The 14,592-nt window shown below is 69.4% G+C and overlaps 1 protein-coding gene across 1 annotated transcript in view; it reads left to right on the forward strand.

Annotated features, from left to right (window-relative positions):
- Positions 1–14,592, forward strand: part of chd6 (chromodomain helicase DNA binding protein 6) — a 338,615-nt gene that overhangs the window by 489 nt on the left and 323,534 nt on the right. The gene's annotated exons all lie outside the window — the stretch shown is intronic.

The following is a 14,592-nucleotide window of genomic DNA, read 5'->3' on the forward strand; positions in this document are numbered from 1 at the left end:
CCCCCCTCCCCATCCCCCCTACCCCCCCTCCCCATCCCCCCTACCCCCCCCTCCCCATCCCCCCTACCCCCCCCTCCCCATCCCCCCCTACCCCCCCCTCCCCATCCCCCCCATCCCCCCCCCCCCCCAACCCCCCCTCCCCATCCCCCCCCCCCCACCCCACCCACCCCCCCCCCATCCCCCCCCTCCCCATCCCCCCCTCCCCATCCCCCCCCCTCCCCATCCCCCCCACCCCACCCCCTCCCCATCCCCCCCACCCCACCCCCCCCACCCCACCCCCCCATCCCCCCCCTCCCCACCCCCCCACCCCCCCCCCCATCCCCCCCTCCCCATCCCCCCCTCCCACCCCCCCATCCCCCCTATCCCCCCCCTCCCCATCCCCCCCCTACCCCCCCCCTCCCCATCCCCCCCAACCCACCCCCCCACCCCACCCCCCCCTATCCCCCCCCACCCCCATCCCCCCCATCCCCCCCCTCCCCATCCCCCCATCCCCCCCACCCCAACCCCCCCTATCCCCCCCCTCCCCATCCCCCCCACCCCCCACCCCACCCCCCCACCCCCCCCCACCCCACCCCCCCACCCCCCACCCCACCCCCCATCCCCCCCCTCCCCACCCCCCCATCCCCCCCCCACCCCCACCCCCACCCATCCCCCCCCACCCCACCCCCCATCCCCCCCACCCCCACCCCCCCATCCCCCCCCACCCCCACCCCCCTATCCCCCCCCTCCCCATCCCCCCTACCCCCCCCTCCCCATCCCCCCTACCCCCCCCTCCCCACCCCCCCCTATCCCCCCCCTCCCCAACCCCCCCCATCCCCCCCCACCCCCATCCCCCCCCATCCCCCCCCCCCCCTCCCCCCTATCCCCCCCCACCCCATCCCCCCATCCCCCCACCCCCCCATCCCCCCCCACCCACCCCCCCCACCCCATCCCCCCCACCCCCCCCCCCATCCCCCCCTATCCCCCCCCCCCATCCCCCCCATCCCCCCCACCCCCATCCCCCCACCCCCATCCCCCCCACCCCACCCCCATCCCCCCCACCCCCCCCCACCCCACCCACCCCCCACCCCCCCACCCCCCACCACCCCCCCACCCCCATCCCCCCCACCCCCACCCCCCCACCCCCCCCTATCCCCCCCACCCCCACCCCCCACCCCCCCCACCCCACCCCCCCCCCACACCCCACCCCCACCCCCCACCCCCCCAACCCCCCCATCCCCCCACCCCACCCCCCACCCCCCACCCCCCATCCCCCCACCCCCCACCCCCCCATCCCCCCCACCCCCCCACCCCACCCCCCTACCCCCCCCCCCACCCCCCACCCCCCCACCCCCCACACCCCCCATCCCCCCCACCCCCATCCCCCCAACCCCCACCCCACCCCCACCCCCACCCCACCCCCACCCCCATCCCCCCCACCCCCACCCACACCCCCCCACCCCCCACCCCCCACACCCCCCCATCCCCCCCATCCCCCCATCCCCCCCATCCCCCACCCCCACCCCCCCCACCCCCCCCCATCCCCCCATCCCCCCCACCCCCCATCCCCCCCACCCCCCCCACCCCACCACCCCACCCCCACCCCCCATCCCCCCCACCCCCATCCCCCCCCACCCCACCCCCCCCCACCCCCCCTACCCCCCCCCCACCCCCCCACCCCCCCACCCCCCCCCCACCCCCCCCACCCCCCCACCCCCCCATCCCCCCCCCACCCCCACCCCCACCCCCCCCACCCCCCCCACCCCCCCACCCCCCACCCCCCCTCCCCACCCCCCACCCCCCCCCCAACCCCCCACCCCCCCCACACCCCCCCAACCCCCCCCACCCCCACCCCCCCCACCCCCCCACCCCCCATCCCCCCCACCCCCAACCCCCCACCCCCCCACCCCATCCCCCCCATCCCCCCCCCACCCCAACCCCCCACCCCAACCCCCCACCCCCCACCCCAACCCCCCAACCCCCCCATCCCCCCAACCCCACCCCCCATCCCCCCCACCCCATCCCCCCAATCCCCCCCACCCCCACCCCCCATCCCCCCACCCCACCCCCAACCCCCCCCACCCCCATCCCCCCCTACCCCCACCCCCCATCCCCCCCACCCCCACCCCCCATCCCCCCCCACCCCCATCCCCCCATCCCCCCACCCCCATCCCCCCCCCCCAACCCCCCCAACCCCCCCCCCACCCCCCACCCCCCATCCCCCCCCCCCACCCCCCCCATCCCCCCCACCCCCATCCCCCCCAACCCCCCACCCCACCCCCCAATCCCCCCCCCACCCCCCACCACCCCCCCCTCCCCCATCCCCCCATCCCCCCACCCACCCCCCACCCCCCACCCCATCCCCCCCTATCCCCCCCACCCCCCAACCCCCCCCTACCCATCCCCCCCTATCCCCCCCTCCCCTATCCCCCCCCTCCCCATCCCCCCCCTATCCCCCCCCCCCCATCCCCCCCATCCCCATCCCCCACCCCCATCCCCCCCCCCCATCCCCCCCCTCCCATCCCCCCCCTATCCCCCACCCCCTCCCCCCATCCCCCCCCTCCCCATCCCCCCCCCCCATCCCCCACCCCCCTCCCCATCCCCCCCCTCCCCATCCCCCCCCTATCCCCCCTCCCCATCCCCCCCTATCCCCCCCTCCCCATCCCCCCTATCCCCCCCCTCCCCCCTATCCCCCCCCCCTCCCCATCCCCCCCCTATCCCCCCCTCCCCCATCCCCCCCTATCCCCCCTCCCCATCCCCCCCTATCCCCCCCTCCCCTATCCCCCCCTCCCCATCCCCCCTATCCCCCCCCTCCCCATCCCCCCTATCCCCCCATCCCCCCCCCTATCCCCCCATCCCCCCTATCCCCCCTCCCCATCCCCCCTATCCCCCCCCCCATCCCCCCTATCCCCCCCCTATCCCCCCCTCCCCATCCCCCCTATCCCCCCCTCCCCATCCCCCCTATCCCCCCCTCCCCATCCCCCCCTTCCCCATCCCCCCATCCCCCATCCCCCTCCCCATCCCCTATCCCCCCTCCCCATCCCCCCTATCCCCCCCTCCCCATCCCCCCTATCCCCCCCTCCCCATCCCCCCTATCCCCCCCCTCCCCATCCCCCCCTATCCCCCCTCCCCATCCCCCTATCCCCCCCTCCCCATCCCCCCCCTATCCCCCCCTCCCATCCCCCCCTCCCATCCCCCCTATCCCCCCCTCCCCATCCCCCCCTATCCCCCCCTCCCCATCCCCCTATCCCCCCCCCTATCCCCCCCTCCCCATCCCCCCTATCCCCCCCTTCCCCATCCCCCTATCCCCCTCCCCATCCCCCCATCCCCCCCCATCCCCCCTCCCCATCCCCCCTATCCCCCCTCCCCATCCCCCCTTCCCCCCCTCCCCATCCCCCCTATCCCCCCCTCCCCATCCCCCCTATCCCCCCCCCCATCCCCCATCCCCCCCTCCCCATCCCCCCTATCCCCCCTCCCCATCCCCCCTATCCCCCCCTCCCCATCCCCCCTCCCCATCCCCCCATCCCCCTCCCCCATCCCCCATCCCCCCTCCCCATCCCCCTTCCCCCCCTCCCCATCCCCCCTATCCCCCCCTCCCATCCCCCTATCCCCCCCTCCCCATCCCCCTTCCCCCCCACCCAACCCCCCTATCCCCCCCTCCCAACCCCCCATCCCCCCCACCCAACCCCCCATCCCCCCCACCCAACCCCCCATCCCCCCCCACCCAACCCCCCATCCCCCCCCACCCAACCCCCCATCCCCCCCACCCAACCCCCCATCCCCCCCCACCCAACCCCCCCCGTCCCCCCCCACCCAACCCCCCATCCCCCCCACCCAACCCCCCGTCCCCCCCACCCAACCCCCCGTCCCCCCCACCCAACCCCCCGTCCCCCCCCCACCCAACCCCCCGTCCCCCCCACCCAACCCCCCGTCCCCCCCACCCAACCCCCCGTCCCCCCCACCCAACCCCCCGTCCCCCCCACCCAACCCCCCGTCCCCCCCACCCAACCCCCGTCCCCCCACCCAACCCCCGTCCCCCACCACCCCCGTCCCCCCACCCAACCCCCCGTCCCCCCCACCCAACCCCCCGTCCCCCCCACCCAACCCCCGTCCCCCCCACCCAACCCCCCGTCCCCCCCACCCAACCCCCCGTCCCCCCCACCCAACCCCCCGTCCCCCCCACCCAACCCCCCGTCCCCCCCACCCAACCCCCCGTCCCCCCCACCCAACCCCCCGTCCCCCCCACCCAACCCCCCGTCCCCCCCACCCAACCCCCCGTCCCCCCCCACCCAACCCCCCGTCGTCCCCCCCACCCAACCCCCCGTCCCCCCCACCCAACCCCCCGTCCCCCCCACCCAACCCCCCGTCCCCCCCACCCAACCCCCCGTCCCCCCCACCCAACCCCCCGTCCCCCCCACCCAACCCCCCGTCCCCCCCACCCAACCCCCCGTCCCCCCCACCCAACCCCCCGTCCCCCCCACCCAACCCCCCGTCCCCCCACCCACCCCCCGTCCCCCCCACCCAACCCCCCGTCCCCCCCACCCAACCCCCCGTCCCCCCCACCCAACCCCCCGTCCCCCCCACCCAACCCCCCGTCCCCCCCACCCAACCCCCCGTCCCCCCCACCCAACCCCCGTCCCCCCCACCCAACCCCCCGTCCCCCCACCCAACCCCCCGTCCCCCCCACCCAACCCCCCGTCCCCCCCACCCAACCCCCGTCCCCCCCACCCAACCCCCCGTCCCCCCCACCCCCCCCGTCCCCCCCCAACCCCCGTCCCCCCACCCACCCCCGTCCCCCCACCCAACCCCCCGTCCCCCCCACCCAACCCCCCGTCCCCCCCACCCAACCCCCCCGTCCCCCCCACCCAACCCCCCGTCCCCCCCACCCAACCCCCCGTCCCCCCCCACCCAACCCCCCGTCCCCCCCACCCAACCCCCCGTCCCCCCCCCACCCCGTCCCCAACCCCCCGTCCCCCCCACCCAACCCCCGTCCCCCCCCACCCAACCCCCCGTCCCCCCCACCCAACCCCCCGTCCCCCCCACCCAACCCCCCGTCCCCCCCACCCAACCCCCCGTCCCCCCCCACCCAACCCCCCGTCCCCCCCCACCCAACCCCCCGTCCCCCCCCACCCAACCCCCCGTCCCCCCCCCACCCAACCCCCCGTCCCCCCCCACCCAACCCCCCGTCCCCCCCCACCCAACCCCCCGTCCCCCCCCACCCAACCCCCCGTCCCCCCCCACCCAACCCCCCGTCCCCCCCCACCCAACCCCCCGTCCCCCCCACCCAACCCCCCGTCCCCCCCACCAACCCCCCGTCCCCCCCACCCAACCCCCCGTCCCCCCCACCCAACCCCCCGTCCCCCCCCACCCAACCCCCCGTCCCCCCCCACCCAACCCCCCGTCCCCCCCACCCAACCCCCGTCCCCCCACCCATCCCCCGTACCCCCACCCATCCCCCGTACCCCCCACCCACCCCCCCCATCGCGCCCTCCCCATCGCGCCCTCCCCCATCGCGCCCTCCCCATCGCGCCCTCCCCATCGCGCCCTCCCCATCGCGCCCTCCCCATCGCGCCCTCCCCATCGCGCCCTCCCCATCGCGCCCTCCCCATCGCGCCCTCCCCATCGCGCCCTCCCCATCGCGCCCTCCCCATCGCGCCCTCCCCATCGCGCCCTCCCCATCGCGCCCTCCCCATCGCGCCCTCCCCATCGCGCCCTCCCCATCGCGCCCTCCCCATCGCGCCCTCCCCATCGCGCCCTCCCCATCGCGCCCTCCCCATCGCGCCCTCCCCATCGCGCCCTCCCCATCGCGCCCTCCCCATCGCGCCCTCCCCATCGCGCCCTCCCCATCGCGCCCTCCCCATCGCGCCCTCCCCATCGCGCCCTCCCCATCGCGCCCTCCCCATCGCGCCCTCCCCATCGGGCCCTCCCCATCGGGCCCTCCCCATCGGGCCCTTCCCCCCCCCCCCCATTGCGCCCTCCCCCCCCCATCGCGCCCTCCCCCCCCCCCATCGCGCCTTCCCCCCCCCCATCGCGCCCTCCCCCCCCCCCATCGCGCCCTCCCCCCCTCATCGCGCCCTCCCCCCCCCCCCATCGCGCCCTCCCACCCCCCATCGCGCCCTCCCCCCCCATCGCGCCCTCCCCCCCCCCATCGCGCCCTCCCCCCCCCCATCGCGCCCTCCCCCCCCATCGCGCCCTCCCCCCCATCGCGCCCTCCCCCCCATCACGCCCTCCCCCCCCCCCATCACGCCCTCCCCCCCCCCATCACGCCCTCCCCCCCCCCATCACGCCCTCTCCCCCCCCCCCATCACGCCCTCTCCCCCCCCCCATCACGCCCTCCCCCCCCCCCCCCATCACGCCCTCCCCCCCCCCATCACCCCCTCCCCCCCCATCACCCCCTCCCCCCCCATCACCCCCTCCCCCCATCACCCCCTTCCCCCCCATCACCCCCTTCCCCCCCATCACCCCCTTCCCCCCCATCACCCCCTTCCCCCCCATCACCCCCTTCCCCCCCATCACCCCCTTCCCCCCCATCACCCCCTTCCCCCCCATCACCCCCTTCCCCCCCCATCACCCCCCTTCCCCCCATCACCCCCTTCCCCCATCACCCCCTTCCCCCCATCTCCCCCTTCCCCCCATCACCCCCTTCCCCCCATCACCCCCCTTCCCCCCATCACCCCCTTCCCCCCATCACCCCCTTCCCCCCATCACCCCCTTCCCCCCATCACCCCCTTCCCCCCATCACCCCCTTCCCCCCATCACCCCCCTTCCCCCCCATCACCCCCTTCCCCCCCATCACCCCCTTCCCCCCATCACCCCCTTCCCCCCCATCACCCCCTTCCCCCCCATCACCCCCTTCCCCCCCATCACCCCCTTCCCCCCCATCACCCCCTTCCCCCCCCATCACCCCCTTCCCCCCCCATCACCCCCTTCCCCCCCCATCACCCCCTTCCCCCCCATCACCCCCTTCCCCCCCCATCACTCCCCCCCTCACCCCCCCATGACCCACGCAAACCTCACACTCTCCCATCCACTCCCCTGTCCCCAAATACCTCCTCCCTCCCCCCGAATATGCCACTCCGCAAATATGCCACTCCGCAAATATGCCACTCCGCAAATATGCCACTCCGCAAATATGCCACTCCGCAAATATGCCACTCCGCAAATATGCCACTCCGCAAATATGCCACTCCGCAAATATGCCACTCCGCAAATATGCCACTCCGCAAATATGCCACTCCGCAAATATGCCACTCCGCAAATATGCCACTCCGCAAATATGCCACTCCGCAAATATGCCACTCCGCAAATATGCCACTCCGCAAATATGCCACTCCGCAAATATGCCACTCCGCAAATATGCCACTCCGCAAATCTGCCACTCCGCAAATCTGCCACTCCGCAAATCTGCCACTCCGCAAATCTGCCACTCCGCAAATCTGCCACTCCGCAAATCTGCCACTCCGCAAATCTGCCACTCCGCAAATCTGCCACTCCGCAAATCTGCCACTCCGCAAATCTCCCACTCCGCAAATCTCCCACTCCGCAAATCTCCCACTCCGCAAATCTCCCACTCCGCAAATCTCCCACTCCGCAAATCTGCCACTCCGCAAATCTGCCACTCCGCAAATCTGCCACTCCGCAAATCTGCCACTTCCGCAAATCTGCCACTCCGCAAATCTGCCACTCCGCAAATCTGCCACTCCGCAAATCTGCCACTCCGCAAATCTGCCACTCCGCAAATCTGCCACTCCGCAAATCTGCCACTCCGCAAATCTGCCACTCCGCAAATCTGCCACTCCGCAAATCTGCCACTCCGCAAATCTGCCACTCCGCAAATCTGCCACTCCGCAAATCTCCCACTCCGCAAATCTCCCACTCCGCAAATCTCCCACTCCGCAAATCTCCCACTCCGCAAATCTCCCACTCCGCAAATATGCCACTCCGCAAATATGCCACTCCGCAAATATGCCACTCCGCAAATATGCCACTCCGCAAATCTCCCACTCCGCAAATCTCCCACTCCGCAAATCTCCCACTCCGCAAATCTCCCACTCCGCAAATCTCCCACTCCGCAAATCTCCCACTCCGCAAATCTCCCACTCCGCAAATCTCCCACTCCGCAAATCTCCCACTCCGCAAATCTGCCACTCCGCAAATCTGCCACTCCGCAAATCTGCCACTCCGCAAATCTGCCACTCCGCAAATCTGCCACTCCGCAAATCTGCCACTCCGCAAATCTCCCACTCCGCAAATCTCCCACTCCGCAAATCTCCCACTCCGCAAATCTCCCACTCCGCAAATCTCCCACTCCGCAAATCTGCCACTCCGCAAATCTGCCACTCCGCAAATCTGCCACTCCGCAAATCTCCCACTCCGCAAATCTCCCACTCCGCAAATCTCCCACTCCGCAAATCTCCCACTCCGCAAATCTCCCACTCCGCAAATCTCCCACTCCCCAAATCTCCCACTCCCCCAAATCTCCCACTCCCCAAATCTCCCACCCCCAAACTCCCACTCCCCAAATCTCCCACCCCCCAAACCTCCCACCCCCAAACCTCCCACCCCCAAACCTCCCACTCCCCAACCCCCACCCCCAACCTCCCACCCCCAACCCCCCACCCCCAAACCCCCACTCCCCAAACCCCCACCCACCCCCACACCCCCACCCCCACCCCCACCCCACCCCCAAACCCCCCACTCCCCACACCCCCACTCCCCCCAACCCCACCCCCACACCCCCACCCCCCACACCCCACACCCCCACTCCCCCAACCCCCACTCCCCAACCCCCACTCCCCAAACCCCCACCCCACACCCCCACACCCCCCAACCCCCACCCCCACACCCCCCACACCCCACCCCACCCCCACCCCCACCCCCAAACCTCCCACTCCCCAACCCCCACTCCCCACACCCCCACCCCCACCCCCCACCCCCAAACCTCCCACCCCCAAACCTCCCACTCCCCAAACCTCCCACTCCCCAAACCTCCCACTCCCCAAACCTCCCACTCCCCAACACCCCCACCCCCAAACCCCACCCCCAACCTCCCACCCCCAAACCTCCCACTCCCCAAACCTCCCACCCCCAAACCTCCCACTCCCCAAACCTCCCACCCCCCACACCCACCCACCACCCCAAACCCCCCCACCACCCCACCCCCCAAACCTCCCACTCCCCAACCTCCCACACCCCAAACCTCCCACTCCCCAAACCTCCCACTCCCCAAACCTCCCACTCCCCCAAACCTCCCACTCCCCAAACCCACCCCACCCCCAAACCTCCCACTCCCCAAACCTCCCACTCCCCAAACCTCCCACACCCCAAACCTCCCACTCCCCAAACCTCCCACTCCCCAACCCCCACTCCCCCAAACCTCCCACTCCCCAAACCTCCCACTCCCCAAACCTCCCACTCCCCAAACCTCCCACTCCCCAAACCTCCCACACCCCAAACCTCCCACTCCCCAAACCTCCCACTCCCCCAAACCTCCCACTCCCCAAACCTCCCACTCCCCAAACCTCCCACTCCCCAAACCTCCCACTCCCCAAACCTCCCACACCCCAAACCTCCCACACCCCAAACCTCCCACTCCCCAAACCTCCCACTCCCCAAACCTCCCACTCCCCAAACCTCCCACTCCCCAAACCTCCCACTCCCCAAACCTCCCACTCCCCAAACCTCCCACTCCCCAAACCTCCCACTCCCCAAACCTCCCACTCCCCCAAACCTCCCACTCCCCAAACCTCCCACTCCCCAAACCTCCCACTCCCCAAACCTCCCACTCCCCAAACCTCCCACTCCCCAAACCTCCCACTCCCCAAACCTCCCACTCCCCAAACCTCCCACTCCCCAAACCTCCCACTCCCCAAACCTCCCACTCCCCAAACCTCCCACTCCCCAAACCTCCCACTCCCCAAACCTCCCACTCCCCAAACCTCCCACTCCCCAAACCTCCCACTCCCCAAACCTCCCACTCCCCAAACCTCCCACTCCCCAAACCTCCCACTCCCCAAACCTCCCACTCCCCAAACCTCCCACTCCCCAAACCTCCCACTCCCCAAACCTCCCACTCCCCAAACCTCCCACTCCCCAAACCTCCCACTCCCCAAACCTCCCACTCCCCAAACCTCCCACTCCCCAAACCTCCCACTCCCCAAACCTCCCACTCCCCAAACCTCCCACTCCCCAAACCTCCCACTCCCCAAACCTCCCACTCCCCAAACCTCCCACTCCCCAAACCTCCCACTCCCCAAACCTCCCACTCCCCAAACCTCCCACTCCCCAAACCTCCCACTCCCCAAACCTCCCACTCCCCAAACCTCCCACTCCCCAAACCTCCCACTCCCCAAACCTCCCACTCCCCAAACCTCCCACTCCCCAAACCTCCCACTCCCCAAACCTCCCACTCCCCAAACCTCCCACTCCCCAAACCTCCCACTCCCCAAACCTCCCACTCCCCAAACCTCCCACTCCCCAAACCTCCCACTCCCCAAACCTCCCACTCCCCAAACCTCCCACTCCCCAAATCTCCCACTCCCCCAAAATCCCTATCCAGATTAACCCTCACCCCATCCCCAAATAGTCCCATTCCCTCCCCTGTACCCAAATAACCCCTCCCCACCCCGTCCCTATCCCCAAATATCTCTAGCCCTAAATACCCCCCATCCTTGTCCCTATCCCCAAATTCCCCACCCCACACCTCTTGTCCCTATCCCCAAATATGCCCGCTAAACCCATTCCCCTGTCCCTCTCCCCAAATAGCCCAAGCCCTGTCCCCTTTCCCCAAATACCTCCATCCCACTCCCCAGCACCTGTCCCTATCCCCAAATAACCCTATCCCTAAATACCCTCTCCCCCACCCCCCTCTGTCTGTAACTACCACCATCCCACCCCCCTCCCCCATACCCAAATACCCTCTTACCCGCCCCGTCTCTATCCCCAAATATCCCTTTCCCTAAATGCCCCCATTAACCCCCATCCCACCCCTATACCAAAATATCCCCATCCCACCACATTCTCCCTATCTCCAAATACCCCTATCCCCATCCATCCCATATCCCCCAAATAACCACATTAACCCCCACCCCCTCCTCTATCCCCAAATACACCCATCCCCAAATAATAATCATCGCTTATTGTCACAAGTCGGTTTCAATGAAGTTACTGTGAAAAGCACCTAGTCGGCACATTCCGGCGCCTGTTCGGGGAGGCCGGTACAGGAATTGAACCTGTGCTGCTGGCCTTGTTTTGCATTACAAGACAGCTGTTTAGCCCACAGTGCTAAACCAGCCCCAGATATCCCCATCCCCCACTCTGTCCCTATCCCCAAATATTCCTATCCCCAAATATCCCTATCCCTAAATAACCCCCAACCCACCCCCTGTCCCAAAATACCCCTTCCCACTGCTTGTCCCTGGACCCAAATACCCCTATCCCCATCCATCCCCAACCTCTGTCCCCAGTTATCCCCATCCATACCCAAATACCCCCACACCCTGTCCCAATCCCCAAATACCCTGACCCAAATCCATCCCCTTACCCCAAATACCCCCATCCATCCCATATCCCCAAATACCCTGACCCAAATCCATCCCCTTACCCCAAATACCCCCATCCATCCCATATCCCCAGATACCCACATTAACCCCAGCCCATCCCACCGTCCCCAAACACCTCCATTCCCAACTATGTCCATTAACCACCATCCCATCCACACACCTTGCCCCATCCCCAAATACCCCCGTCCCCAAATACCCCCGTCCCCAAATACCCCCCGTCCCCAAATACCCCCGTCCCCAAATACCCCCGTCCCCAAATACCCCCGTCCCCAAATACCCCCGTCCCCAAATACCCCCGTCCCCAAATACCCCCGTCCCCAAATAACCCCGTCCCCAAATAACCCCGTCCCCAAATAACCCCGTCCCCAAATACCCCCGTCCCCAAATACCCCCGTCCCAAATACCCCCGTCCCCAAATACCCCCGTCCCCAAATACCCCCGTCCCCAAATACCCCCGTCCCCAAATACCCCCGTCCCCAAATACCCCCGTCCCCAAATACCCCCGTCCCCAAATACCCCCGTCCCCAAATACCCCCCGTCCCCAAATACCCCCGTCCCCAAATACCCCCGTCCCCAAATACCCCCGTCCCCAAATACCCCCGTCCCCAAATACCCCCGTCCCCAAATACCCCCGTCCCCAAATACCCCCGTCCCCAAATACCCCCGTCCCCAAATACCCCCGTCCCCAAATACCCCCGTCCCCAAATACCCCCGTCCCCAAATACCCCCGTCCCCAAATACCCCCGTCCCCAAATACCCCCCGTCCCCAAATACCCCCCGTCCCCAAATACCCCCCGTCCCCAAATACCCCCCGTCCCCAAATACCCCCCGTCCCCAAATACCCCCGTCCCCAAATACCCCCCGTCCCCAAATACCCCCCGTCCCCAAATACCCCCCGTCCCCAAATACCCCCCGTCCCCAAATACCCCCCGTCCCCAAATACCCCCCGTCCCCAAATACCCCCCGTCCCCAAATACCCCCCGTCCCCAAATACCCCCCCGTCCCCAAATACCCCCCGTCCCCAAATACCCCCCGTCCCCAAATACCCCCCGTCCCCAAATACCCCCCGTCCCCAAATACCCCCCGTCCCCAAATACCCCCCGTCCCCAAATACCCCCCGTCCCCAAATACCCCCCGTCCCCAAATACCCCCCGTCCCCAAATACCCCCCGTCCCCAAATACCCCCCGTCCCCAAATACCCCCGTCCCCAAATACCCCCCGTCCCCAAATACCCCCCGTCCCCAAATACCCCCCCGTCCCCAAATACCCCCCGTCCCCAAATACCCCCCGTCCCCAAATACCCCCCGTCCCCAAATACCCCCCGTCCCCAAATACCCCCCGTCCCCAAATACCCCCCGTCCCCAAATACCCCCCGTCCCCAAATACCCCCCGTCCCCAAATACCCCCCGTCCCCAAATACCCCCCGTCCCCAAATACCCCCCGTCCCCAAATACCCCCCGTCCCCAAATACCCCCCGTCCCCAAATACCCCCCGTCCCCAAATACCCCCCGTCCCCAAATACCCCCCGTCCCCAAATACCCCCCGTCCCCAAATACCCCCCGTCCCCAAATACCCCCCGTCCCCAAATACCCCCCGTCCCCAAATACCCCCCGTCCCCAAATACCCCCCGTCCCCAAATACCCCCCGTCCCCAAATACCCCCCGTCCCCAAATACCCCCCGTCCCCAAATACCCCCCGTCCCCAAATACCCCCCGTCCCCAAATACCCCCCGTCCCCAAATACCCCCCGTCCCCAAATACCCCCCGTCCCCAAATACCCCCCGTCCCCAAATACCCCCCGTCCCCAAATACCCCCCGTCCCCAAATACCCCCCGTCCCCAAATACCCCCCGTCCCCAAATACCCCCCGTCCCCAAATACCCCCCGTCCCCAAATACCCCCCGTCCCCAAATACCCCCCGTCCCCAAATACCCCCCGTCCCCAAATACCCCCCGTCCCCAAATACCCCCCCGTCCCCAAATACCCCCCGTCCCCAAATACCCCCCGTCCCCAAATACCCCCCGTCCCCAAATACCCCCCGTCCCCAAATACCCCCCCGTCCCCAAATACCCCCCGTCCCCAAATACCCCCCGTCCCCAAATACCCCCCGTCCCCAAATACCCCCCGTCCCCAAACACCCCCCGTCCCCAAACACCCCCCGTCCCCAAACACCCCCCGTCCCCAAACACCCCCCGTCCCCAAACACCCCCCGTCCCCAAACACCCCCATTGTCCCCAAACACCCCCCATTGTCCCCAAACACCCCCATTGTCCCCAAACACCCCCATTGTCCCCAAACACCCCCATTGTCCCCAAACACCCCCATTGTCCCCAAACACCCCCATTGTCCCCAAACACCCCCATTGTCCCCAAACACCCCCATTGTCCCCAAACACCCCCATTGTCCCCAAACACCCCCACTCGGCCTCCACTCGCCCCCTCTCCGGGCTGCTCCACTCACCCCTCTCCAGCCCCCCCTGCCTCGGCAGCTCTCTGAGCCCCCTCCCCTCTCTGGGCCCCCAGTTGCCCTGAGCTCCTCCCCGGCCCGCCTCAAACTCCTCCCTGTCCCGCACCCTTCCCCATCCCACCCCACCCTCTTCCCTGCCCCCAATCCTGCTCCGACCCCCCATCCTGATACCGCCCCTGCCATCCCGCTCCCACCCCGGCCCCTTCCAATCCCGCCCTGACCCCTCCCAACCCCACCCCCACCCATCCCACCCCACCCCCCCATCCCATCCCACCCCACCCTGACGCCCCTTCCCATCTCCGGTCCTGACCCCCCCCCCCCCTTATTTTAATATCTTTTTCTGTAAAAAGTGTCACATCCTTATGTTTAATTCTTCTGTGTCTGATGGTAGGGGGGAAACTGGGTAAATATGTGTATTTGTCACTGGGGGACTTGACTGATTGAATGGAGAGGTGATGTCTTCGAACTCCCCCCAATGAGAGCTTTGGGACTGGGAGGAAGGAGCACTTTGCTGGAGCTTCTATCTAGTTGTCCAGGTTATTACACAAGAACTAGGAGCAGGAGTCGGCCTTCTGGCCCCTCGAGCCT

Source organism: Scyliorhinus torazame, chromosome 8 (assembly GCF_047496885.1).
Source record: "Scyliorhinus torazame isolate Kashiwa2021f chromosome 8, sScyTor2.1, whole genome shotgun sequence".
Classification (NCBI taxonomy): domain Eukaryota; kingdom Metazoa; phylum Chordata; class Chondrichthyes; order Carcharhiniformes; family Scyliorhinidae; genus Scyliorhinus; species Scyliorhinus torazame.